The sequence below is a fragment of the Notothenia rossii genome, assembly GCF_949606895.1.
Source record: "Notothenia rossii genome assembly, chromosome: 1".
In the NCBI taxonomy this organism is placed as follows: domain Eukaryota; kingdom Metazoa; phylum Chordata; class Actinopteri; order Perciformes; family Nototheniidae; genus Notothenia; species Notothenia rossii.
Window position 1 is genome coordinate 41,901,209 of NC_136912.1, and position 12,017 is coordinate 41,913,225.

General features: G+C 45.5%; 1 long non-coding RNA gene across 1 annotated transcript; it reads right to left on the minus strand.

The window, feature by feature from the left end:
* Nucleotides 1–962: 962 nt before the first annotated feature.
* On the minus strand, nt 963–2,389 carry LOC307025182. The gene is made up of 4 exons (XR_013804102.1): nt 1,908–2,389; nt 1,639–1,732; nt 1,437–1,531; nt 963–1,102 (listed from the first exon to the last, which is right to left on the minus strand). It is a non-coding gene; the product is annotated as an uncharacterized lncRNA (long non-coding RNA).
* Nucleotides 2,390–12,017: the final 9,628 nt, after the last annotated feature.

Here is a 12,017-nt window from a genome sequence, read left to right on the forward strand (position 1 = left end):
TTTGTGAAAAAGTGCAAATGCAGTGTTTGTATACAATAACCTAACCTCACATATTTTCTTGCTGTTGGTCATGAAATTGCTCCTGCTGACTTGTGCCAGCCATTTTTTCCTCCGCTCTGTGTCAGTGGGGAAGCCGTACATTCGTACTCCTTTCTCAGAGCGATTTGAGCATCCCCAGGCAGCACAGCAAACCATGGTGGCGACTAGGAGGCAGCACAGCAAACCAGGACAACACGGAGGAAAAGGCACAGACAAACTGCATGATATGCTATTCAATGTTTATTGAATTCCATGTATTTGCAATGGATGTTCCTAAAACAACACATTTAACATCATCATCATCATCATGCTGCTGCTGCTGCTGCTGCTGCTGCTAGTCCTTTGATAGTCACCTGTCGGTCTCCTGTCCTTTCTGAAAGCCATAAAGATGACATTAGTCATTTAGATAACTTGTGTCCTGAATTACCATGGGATTACTGAAACTACCATGAATTTAAGAAAATGGTAGAAATTAATCTAATCTGAATTTTGAAGCATTCCTTTAGATCCCCTCCCTCTAAATATATCAATAAACATTAGAAAGTGATGCTCCTGACTACTATACAAGTTTAAGAAGATAATATTGGTTTGAAAGAATTCAAAGCTATAAATAAACAGAAACAGGCTCTTTAACCAAGGCACTGTTAGCCTAACATGTGAACTAGTTGTTCACACTAATCCTAATATTATCACTTAATATTAGCAAATTCTATTTTATTTTTTAAAACATATTGATGTAAATACATACACATATCGATTTGTTGTATAAATATTGCAGGATTAAGTTGAATTATTTGAAGTATTAAAGTAACGTGGTATGGCAGGAAAGTTAAATCTGGTATATTCATTTTAATGTCACCTTATATATATTCATGTGTGTTAGATTTGAAGGGACAAAGTATATTTTCCCTCCCCAATATATTGAGGTGAAGTCTTTGTGTTTAGAGAAGGATGGGAGCAGGGGACATCCTAATTTGGGGATTGACATATTCCTCCTGAAGTTGACTGTATCTCAGGTTCAGATCATCGTACTCTCTCTTTGGAACTGGGATATCCTCTTCAGCTTTAATATAGAAAATTGAAAAATTAGCATGTGCTGCAACCAATGCAAACAAGTTCACAATTCAGGGGTTCTCACACATTTTTACCAATGAATTTTCAAAACTTTTCCATGACAGAAGAGAAGATACATTATCGATCCCAGGGGGAGATTTTTCCTCTGCATTTGACCCATCCAGGGGCCAGTGTACACATCACACACATAAATACATAGCAATTGGAGCAGTGGGCCTGGCAGGAGCACACACACACTAGGAGCACATTGACTCTTTCAGTGAGGGTGGGAACCCTGACAATCAATCAGTTAATTGTAAGATGATATATTCATATATTCATACCAGGACAATTATCCATGCTGCATTCTTGTTATGGAGTTTCAGAAGTAACACGTTGATTTGCTGCAGTGTCAGCTCTCCTCCTTTTCCTATGGTACCTACAGTAACAGCAGAAATTCATAGTTAGACTAATCCATATCTCAGAACAGCAGCTGTAGGCACCAAAGCTTATGCTCGACTGAGAGGATGTCAACTCTAATCTTACCTGTCCATCTTTGCATTTGGGTTCTGGCTTTGTTTTGTGTACATGAACACAGATGGCACAAAATCAGGACTACTAGAGTCCAATGATGCCTTGCCTGCAAAAATAAAACACAAACACGTTTGTTTAGCCTAGCAAGCTACTAGGCAAATCTAACGCCAGCTTATCAAACTTTAGCTGCATTTGATTATTGTTCTACATCATACAGACAATCACTAATGTAAACAAGGCTCTCCCGTAAAATCAAAGAGTAGGCTAGATAACCTCATTACCTGATATAACGTGGGCGCTGCAGACGCGAGCATTTTTGATTATGTCCTCATTCCAGTCCACACGTTTAATCGCCTGCAGCCACAGACGCCGCCGGTTGCTCTGAAATGGTCGTGGTCCTCTCGGAATCCTATAAAACTTTAGTCCGCCGGTGGAATAGCGATTCGTACAACCGTATACGCAACAACCAGACATGTTGATGCTGGGTACAGTTTGTAAATGCTTGCTAACCGGTCCAGTTGCTACCTCGTCTTTGTCATTCAGAACTGCTTGAAAACAACACCACTTCCGTTGCCCACATGCACGCGCAACTTTTTGATGACGTCGGCTGTAAAAGGGTCTTATAGACTGAGAGTTATGTCATCTCCGTTCACTCCAATGGACCACTTTTTTACAGCAATGGCGGATCGTGGAGCCTCTCAATCGTTCCCCGGAAGTTAGCGCCAAGGCTAGCAGAGCTGTAGAGTTGCAGCATAATAGACCGTTCGTGACGGACTTTTAAAGGTAAGAAGAAGCTTAAAGATTTATATTGCCGATATTATCAGTACATCTGATTCAAATTAACATGTGTATTAAAGGATGTCAGTGGATTATCCCTAAATTAGTAGATTTAGGGAACGTTTACAGATAACAGATTAAGCTAGGATACCATACCATAGTACCATACACTATACCATAGTGGTTGAATACACAGTATTAGGAAACACTTTATACTTACTGGACATGTTATACTCATTATATACTGAAGGATTATTTGAATTATTTGAAGTATTAAAGTAACGGGGTATGACAGGAAAGTAAAATCTGGTATATTCATTTTGGTGTCACCTTATATATGTTCATGTGTGTTAAATTTGAAGGGACAAAGTATCCTTTCCTCCCCCAATATATTGAGGTGAATTCTGTGTGCTTAGAGAAGAGATGGGAGCATGGGACACCATATTTGGAGATAGTGCCAGACGCTGGAATGCTTCCCTCGTAAAAAATGGGTGTGTGTGACACAATCTTGTAGCAGATGTGTATGTGTTTTCATTGAAGTAAATATAAGAGCTACATGATTACTGGTCAACTATACCTCTGTTCTTATTCTTTCATGTGTGGGTACTAAATGGCTACAAACATTGTGGAGAAATTAGCTTAAACATCTTTTATTACTCTATATGAAATGGAAGCAGTTTTATGACAGGGACGAGAGAGTTGGAGGAGGGTAGCACATTCCGAGGAGGTTCAGCAGGTCAATTGTCAGGGGAATCGACTTGTTTTCAATAGAGGTGTGTGGTTAGTTACTTTGTGTTAATAATAGCAGTATGTGTAAAGGAAGCTGGAAATATACAATGTGAAACCTTTTATTTGAAGTAAAGATGTGAACAATAGCTCAAACAAATGGAAGGGCTATAGGACTAATAAGGGTGTTCTCTGTATTAGGCCTGTGTGAAATTTGACTATTTGAAAAGCATCTCTACTACTGCTTAAGAGCATAGGTAATGTGTTCCTCGTTGTTATTGATATGAAAGTAATTAACATGTATTACGTATATTTAGCCAACTATAACAACTATATCTTAAAACATACTTTTAACTTGTGTGTGGCAGTCAGGAGGCGGGAAGATGGACACAGGGACCAAGGGCCATAAAGGAGATGTGTGTGTGCTGGCTAAAAGCTGCTGTGTCGCACTGATTGGGTGCGACAGGCCATGTGTTGATCTCTGCCAATAAGATGACCTCTGGGGGAATGCACGTACACACCTCCTCCTCCTGTGTTTTAGTATGAAAGCCTGTGTTTTCCTTTGGTTCGCGCTCTTGTTTTTCACCAGCCGTTCCTGAGACCTATCTCACACGGGTGGTAGAACCTGAGCCCGGAGTACTCTGCAGAGTGCTTCGTGATTTCTTTGTATTTGTATCGTTACTGTATATCATTAAAGCAGGATTATTGTTTAACTTGTATTCTGGTGTTTCTTAATCCCTTTATTTTCCCGAACTCACCCAGCTTAGCAAACGACACGCGGAGACGAGGTTGGTTTGCAACATCCTCCAAATCTCCAACAATACTGTATATAAAATATGACCAAGAATGTGAGACAACTTTATAGAAATTCATATCACATCTGTTACTGATGCCATTTGTCATACTTTGTTAAAGAGCCTGTGACACGAACCCAACAACTGTTGTGCAATGAAATAGTGGGCTACTAGTAATCTCGAACCGTCAGTTTAAAAAAGAAAAAGCGATACCGTTCCGATAAATATCAATAATTTCGAACATCGCGGGGAAATTCCTTCGACTCATTTTGAGGCTTTGGGGGAAGCCGGAAGTGACGTCAATGCGGGAACGCTTCACTGTGCGGCGAGAGAGCCAAACACGGACAAAGTGTGTTGTCATGCGTAGAAATTGTGAATTACTGAGTTTAGGCACGTTAATAACGTTTTAATGAAGTTGACTACAGTATATTCATATTTGTCAGTGCTTTCATGTCAATTCGGCGAACATAAACATAAATGATCGTGGTGAAGATGATGATTAAATTAGGATAAAAAATCGGTAGTGAGAGCTGCTGAATTTCCTCCCGTCGGATCTGATATAAAAACAAATCGATTATTTTTGTAAACTCAAGTGGATGAAACTACATTTATTAGTGCTTTCATGTCAATTCGGCGAACATATGATACATTAAATGATCGTGAGGATGATGATTTAAAAATCTTTTGTTTGAGCCGGTCTGCATTTCCTGATGAGAAAACAAACCTTAGCTTTTTGTAGTTGCAGTCAGTGGTGTAATGGGCGTTGGACGCGGGGTTACGCCGTACCCCCACTTATTTGAAGCATGATTTCTTTTTTTAATAGTCTAATTATCTAATACATCTAAAATCATTGCCAGTGTTATCAGTTGCAAGTGTGTGTTTGTTGTAATAATGACGAAAACATAATAGGCAGATTTCACAGTAATTATAATAAAAACGTAGCTCAAGCATTTATGCAACTTGATTTGAAGCGTGTGTGTGTGAGGGGCAGAACTGTGTGTGTAGGGTGACCAGGTGTCCCGCATTTGAGTGATAGTCGCGCAGAAAGGCCCCCCCCCCCCCGTTGACAGTTCACGAGCGCGTCCATAGTGTCTCCCGTCCACCCACCACCCCGTCCACCCAGTAAAAACATCCCCACCCCACTACATCACTGGTTGTAGTAGTACACCAACATGGATTAAACGTGTGTTTTTTTTTACCACAATGTTGGGAAATTAATGGATAAAATGCACGGATTATTATTATTATTATTATTATTATTATTATTATTATTATTCCCACTCCGATCGGGACACTAGGTCCACCGTTTCCCCGCAGCGAGGCTCCCCCCGTTGACAGTTTACGTGGGCTGGGCTGGGTGCATTGGCTGATTTTTAGTCCCAGTCCACCACTGGCTACATGACCGTATGATCGCCCATATTGACGCACCTAATTCCTAAACTTCTAACAGATACAAAATAAACCGATCCTTCAGCCTCATATGAGCTCTCAGACACGTTCAAAATTAAACTGTCATCGCTGTCTGAGCTTGCTGCTGTGTGCGCCATCGTGCGTTTACATGCAGATGCTGGGATCCTGAACGGTGCAGCTGGAGCGCTGTGCCCGCATTGACGTCACCCATAATTTGGCGGGACTTGAAGAATCCCCGAGAAGATCCAGGAAATGGTCAACATTGAAGGGCAGATTAATGGTTATCAAAGTACAACTATCCAAAATCAGTTAAGTAACGGTTTTCAAGGGGACAATATTTACTCAAATTGATGGGTTTGGATGATGGGGGGAAATCGTGTCACAGGCTCTTTAAACTCACAAATAATAAAGTTCCATAACTTCAGTTGGGAACAAAGACCACACCTTATCTCCCCAAGGCAATTTCCCATCCAATAGGTGTGCTATATAGGTGTGTATAACCCTTTCTCGTGTCTGTTACTCCCTCTTTCAGCACAAGAACCAGAGGGGGATTCAATGGAGCCTGAATACCTGCACTGAGACCCTCACCCTGCACCCTGAGTCTCAACTCTCAGTGTTTTTCAAGCCTTTCCCTGTTTTTTTGTATTAAACAAAACATTAAGCTTTCCCAATGGTGTGGTTTTCGTTTTGTGAAAAAGTGCAAATGCAGTGTTTGTATACAATAACCTAACCTCACATATTTTTTTGCTGTTGGTCATGAAATTGCTCCTGCTGACTTGTGCCAGCCATTTTTTCCTCCGCTCTGTGTCAGTGGGGAAGCCGTACATTCGTACTCCTTTCTCAGAGCGATTTGAGCATCCCCAGGCAGCACAGCAAACCATGGTGGCGACTAGGAGGCAGCACAGCAAACCAGGACAACACGGAGGAAAAGGCACAGACAAACTGCATGATATGCTATTCAATGTTTATTGAATTCCATGTATTTGCAATGGATGTTCCTAAAACAACACATTTAACATCATCATCATCATCATGCTGCTGCTGCTGCTGCTGCTGCTGCTGCTGCTGCTGCTAGTCCTTTGATAGTCACCTGTCGGTCTCCTGTCCTTTCTGAAAGCCATAAAGATGACATTAGTCATTTAGATAACTTGTGTCCTCAATTACCATGGGATTACTGAAACTACCATGAATTTAAGAAAATGGTAGAAATTAATCTAATCTGAATTTTGAAGCATTCCTTTAGATCCCCTCCCTCTAAATATATCAATAAACATTAGAAAGTGATGCTCCTGACTACTATACAAGTTTAAGAAGATAATATTGGTTTGAAAGAATTCAAAGCTATAAATAAACAGCAACAGGCTCTTTAACCAAGGCACTGTTAGCCTAACATGTAAACTAGTTGTTCACACTAATCCTAATATTATCACTTAATATTAGCAAATTCTATTTCATTTTTTAAAACATATTGATGTAAATACATACACATATCGATTTGTTGTATAAATATTGCAAATCAAAACCTTTATTCACTAATAATTACCAAAAGTCGAAGTTCTATCTCCTGTTATCAATGCATTCACATTGCCCGCCATGAACTTCCGGGGAACGATTCTCGTCTGCATGAACCACGTGACGATAACCGTTTTTGGACTTCCGCTGTCGTAACTCTTCTATCTATACGGCGCTGGCCTTTGGGCTCTGAAACTACGGGCGGGCCGAGGAAAAATGCACATGCGTTAATCACACGTTAAAATAATTAGTGGCGTTAACATTTTTTTGTTATTAATGCGTTAACTTGACAGCCCTAGAGTAAAGCAGAACATTCCATGTGCTAATATACACACACACACACACACACACACACACACACACACACACACACACATACACAAACAAACATATGTGCTGATATGTGAGACCTTGAAAAGCCTCTACCCGCTAACAGGTGATGCCGATGTGACATCTCAGCAACAAGACACCCTTCCTTTGCTCTCCGTTCTCTTCTTCTATTATCCCTTATTTTCCCTTTATCTGTTGATAGCTCCCCTGTCTGGCCCTTCCCGCTTTTTCTTTGCTATTTCCTTCTTTCTGTCCAGGTTACGTCAATCGAAAAACTGGTTCCATTTGAGTACCGGTTCAGAGTTGTCCCATTTCTTTGAACTGCATGCCTCAGTGACTATCAATGCTCTTACTGTATATGCATACTGACAGTTGAACATGCAAAATTATGTGTAGTTTGTTTGGGAACATAGCCATGGCGGAGAGATCAAAAGGGTTGTGCTAGACGGCACACCCTATTTCTTACTTGAGAATTAAACACTGTGAACAACACATTTGCGTTGCAATCTGCAGGATAAAAGCTAGTTAACGTTAGCTTTTAGTAGCACCATTCTGCTAGGCTAGATAACTGAACGAAGGGCTAACAGATGTTGCACTGAGTTACAAAAAGATGCATTATTTTTTGTAAAAATTAGCATTGGTCAAAAAGATTAGCATCAGAAATCCTTTATTCGTCCCACAGTAGGGAAACTAATGGCATCCAGTTGCAAGGGTAGCTACAGTGCAAATTGAAGTAGAAACAGTAGGCGTACATATTATATAAAAAAGGCCTGTTAATAAAAACTGAAATAAGTAAAATCAAAAAACAAACAAAAAAAGAAAGAAAGAATAAATAATTTTGAAAATGAAAACAAATACATAACTATAAAAGTTGTTATGCCCCCAACCCTAATAATGATAAAAATCAATAGTCTTGCCTCTATGTACTATTTTTTTCACCAAACAATGTGTCTTATCACTCTAATCAATATAGCATTACATTAAATAAATCTTATCAATTGAGTAGCTCAGTCAATACTTTGCTTAGGAAGTGGAGGGTGGCCCTGCCAAGGAGCAAGGCCCCTGACGCCAACACTGTCCACCCAACACTGCACTTTATATATATTTTTAGCTTCCAACTGCTCCTAAAAGTAGGATGGGTTAGTTGAATGGGGTTTCATTCCACTGTGTGTGATGCTGTGTGACAATTGACAATTGGGAATTCAAATCCCCCAATTATCAACTCCCATCTCTAATTCTTTCCCCTGTTTGTTTTCCTTCTGCTTCCCGTCAGCCTTTATGCCCTCAGGTACACTGACTTCAGGTTTCAGTAGACACAGGAAAAAGAGGATTAGTTTGCCATTTCCCTAAACATAAAGTGCAACAGGTGTATTGGAAATCCCCCTCTCTTGCTTTTGTGATGCGGGAATCACCTTTTGATTTTTGAGCCGCATGGCCTGAGAGCATGTGAAGCCAAGCTACAACCAGGGCATGAAAATGGAGTTGTGTCTGTGTCACGGAGACGCACTGAACATTAACCAGTGGTCTAATAGCTGTTGTCCCAGGGTGCACCTCTGCTCCTCCCTCCTCCTCTCCACACCAGCCCGGCTGATCCTCTGTCCGATGAATTCAAATATGACGCCAGATTGGACAAACAACTTGGCCGTGTTATCTTTTTCTCTTTCATTCCTCCAGCGGAGATAACGGGAGGTGATTTCAAACCCTCTGTATTCAGATGCTCGTTCCTCTGCGTGTTGTGTGAGGGTTCACGTTGTGTGTGTGTGTGTGTGTGTGTGTGTGTGTGTGTGTGTGTGTGTGTGTGTGTGTGTGTGTGTGTGTGTGTGTGTGTGTGTGTGTGTGTGTGTGTGTGTGTGTGTGTGTGTGTGTGTGTGTGGTGAATAAAGGTATCATTGTTGGTTGCAGGTGTGTGCTTGTGCCAGACAGGCTTCAGCGGAGGATCCAGAGAACAATGGCCCTCTGTTGGAGCACACACCTGATTCAGAGAGGGGAGGTGAGAGGGCCCGATCGCAGGGAGATTACACAAGAGCAGACTTCATTAAACCTGAGGGGGCCAACGCAGAGATGCAGGGAGGGAGAGATAAAAAGGTGCAGGAACGTGGAGGGAGGGAGGGAAGGAAGAACGTGGAGGGAGAGGCTAAATACCATCAGGAGCGGGGGGAGGGAGAGTCCCAAAGTGAGTTGAATGGTGAATGAAAATGAATGTACAAGGACAGAGGAGGTGAGGTTGCTGTGGAAACTCAGCAGGTGCAGCTTCACATTTTGCAAGCAAGCATGATTCCACTGACAGGATCAGGATAAGGATAGACTGGTTCATTATCAAGCTTCACTTAAATTAAGTCTGCCACTACAATAATAGATCTTTACTAGGGCTGTCAATGTTAACCAGTGGTGTAAAGTAAGTAGATTTTCTTAAATACAATTTTGAGGGACTTGTGCAATACTTGAGTATTTTCATTTTGTGCTACTTTGTGCTTCGTTAGTTTGCATATTTGGAAGACCGCGGCACTCAGGGGGCTCGAGTGCGAGGGCCGCGGCTGGGGATCTCAGGGGGCCGGGCACAAGGACGGGCAGGAGCTGGTGGAACCCCTGGCGGGTCAGGCGTAGACGGGACCCTGGACGGAGCATGGGCTGATGTCAGTGGGACCCACGACGGGGCAAGGGCTGGTGTCGATGGGACCCCAAACAGGACAGGACATGGTGTTGGCAGGAAACCCGGGGGAGCACGTGTCGGCGGGACCCCCAACAGGACAGGATATGGTGTTGGCAGGAAACCCGGTGGAGCAGGTGTCGGCGGGACCCCCAACAGGACAGGATCTGGTGTTGGCAGGAAATCCGGCGGAGCAGGTGTCGGCCGGACCCCCAACAAAACAGGTGTCGGCGGGACCCCAAACAGGTCAGGGCACAGAGGTGGCAGAACTCCCAACAGAACCCCCAACGGAACAGGAAACGGGGTTGGCAGGACTCTCAGCGGAACCCCCAACGACACAGGATATGGAGTTGGCAGGACCCCCGACAAAACAGGTGTCGGCTGGACCTCCAACGGCATAGGACATAGGGTTGGCAAGACCCCCGGCAGAACAGCCCCACCGAAACAGGACATAGGGTTGGCAGGACCCCCTGGCAGAAGAGTAGTCGGCGGGACCTCCAAAGGCAAAGGACATAGGGTTGGCAGGATCCCCGGCAGAAGAGTAGTCGGCGAGACCCCCAACGGGACAGGACATAGGGTTGGCAGGACCCCCGGCAGAAGAGTAGTCGGCGGGACCCCCAACGGGACAGGACATGGAGTTGGCAGGACACCCGGCATAAGAGTAGTCGGCGGGACCCCCAACGGGACAGGACATGGAGTTGGCAGGACCCCCAGCGGAACCTCCAACGGCACAGGACATAGGGTTGGCAGGACCCCAGCCAGAAGAGTAGCCGGCAGGACCTCCAAAGGCACAGGACATAGGTTTGGCAGGACCCCCGGCAGAAGAGTAGTCGGCGGAACCTCCAACGGCACAGGACATATGGTTGGCAGGACCCCCGGCAGAAGAGTAGTCGGCGGGACCCCCAACGGGACAGGACATGGAGTTGGCAGGACCCCCGGCAGAAGAGTAGTCGGCGGGACCCCCAAAGGGACAGGATATGGAGTTGGCAGGACCCCCAGTGGAACCTCCAACGGCACAGGACATAGGGTTGGCAGGACCCCAGCCAGAAGAGTAGCCGGCGGGACCTCCAAAGGCACAGGACGTAGGGTTGGCAGGACCCCCGGCAGAAGAGTAGCGGGCGGAACCTCCAACGGCACAGGACATAGGGTTGGCAGGACCCCCGGCAGAAGAGTAGTCGGCGGAACCTCCAACGGCACAGGACATAGGGTTGGCAGGACCCCCGGCAGAAGAGTAGTCGGCGGGACCCCCAACGGGACAGGACATAGGGTTGGCAGGACCCCCGGCAGAAGAGTAGTCGGCGGGACCCCCAACGGGACAGGACATGTAGTTGGCAGGACCCCCAGCGGAACCTCCAACGGCACAGGACATAGGGTTGGCAGGACCCCCGGCAGAAGAGTAGTCGGCGGGACCCCCAACGGCACAGGACATAGTGTTGGCAGGACCCCCGGCAGAAAAGTAGTCGGCGGGACCTCCAAAGGCACAGGACATAGGGTTGGCAGGAGCCCCGGCAGAAGAGTAGTCGGCGGAACCTCCAACGGCACAGGACATAAGGTTGGCAGGACCCCCGGCAGAAGAGTAGTCTGCGGGACCCCCAATTGCATAGGACATAGGGTTGGCAGGACCCCCGGCAGAACAGCCCCACCGACACAGGACATAGATTAGTCGGCGGGACCTCCAAAGGCACAGGACATAGGGTTGGCAGGATCCCTGGCAGAAGAGTAGTCGGCGAGACCCCCAACGGGACAGGACATAGGGTTGGCAAGACCCCCGGCAGAAGAGTAGTCGGCGGAACCTCCAACGGCACAGGACATAGGGTTGGCAGGACCCCCTGGCAGAAGAGTAGTCGGCGGGACCTCCAAAGGCACAGGACATAGGGTTGGCAGGATCCCCGGCAGAAGAGTAGTCGGCGGGACCGCCAACGGGACAGGACATAGGGTTGGCAGGACCCCCGGCAGAAGAGTAGTCGGCGGGACCCCCAACGGGACAGGACATGGAGTTGGCAGGACACCCGGCAGAAGAGAAGTCGGCAGGACCCCCAACGGGACAGGACATGGAGTTGGCAGGACCCCCAGCGGAACCTCCAACGGCACAGGACATAGGGTTGGCAGGACCCCAGCCAGAAGAGTAGCCGGCAGGACCTCCAAAGGCACAGGACATAGGGTTGGCAGGACCCCCGGCAGAAGAGTAGTCGGCG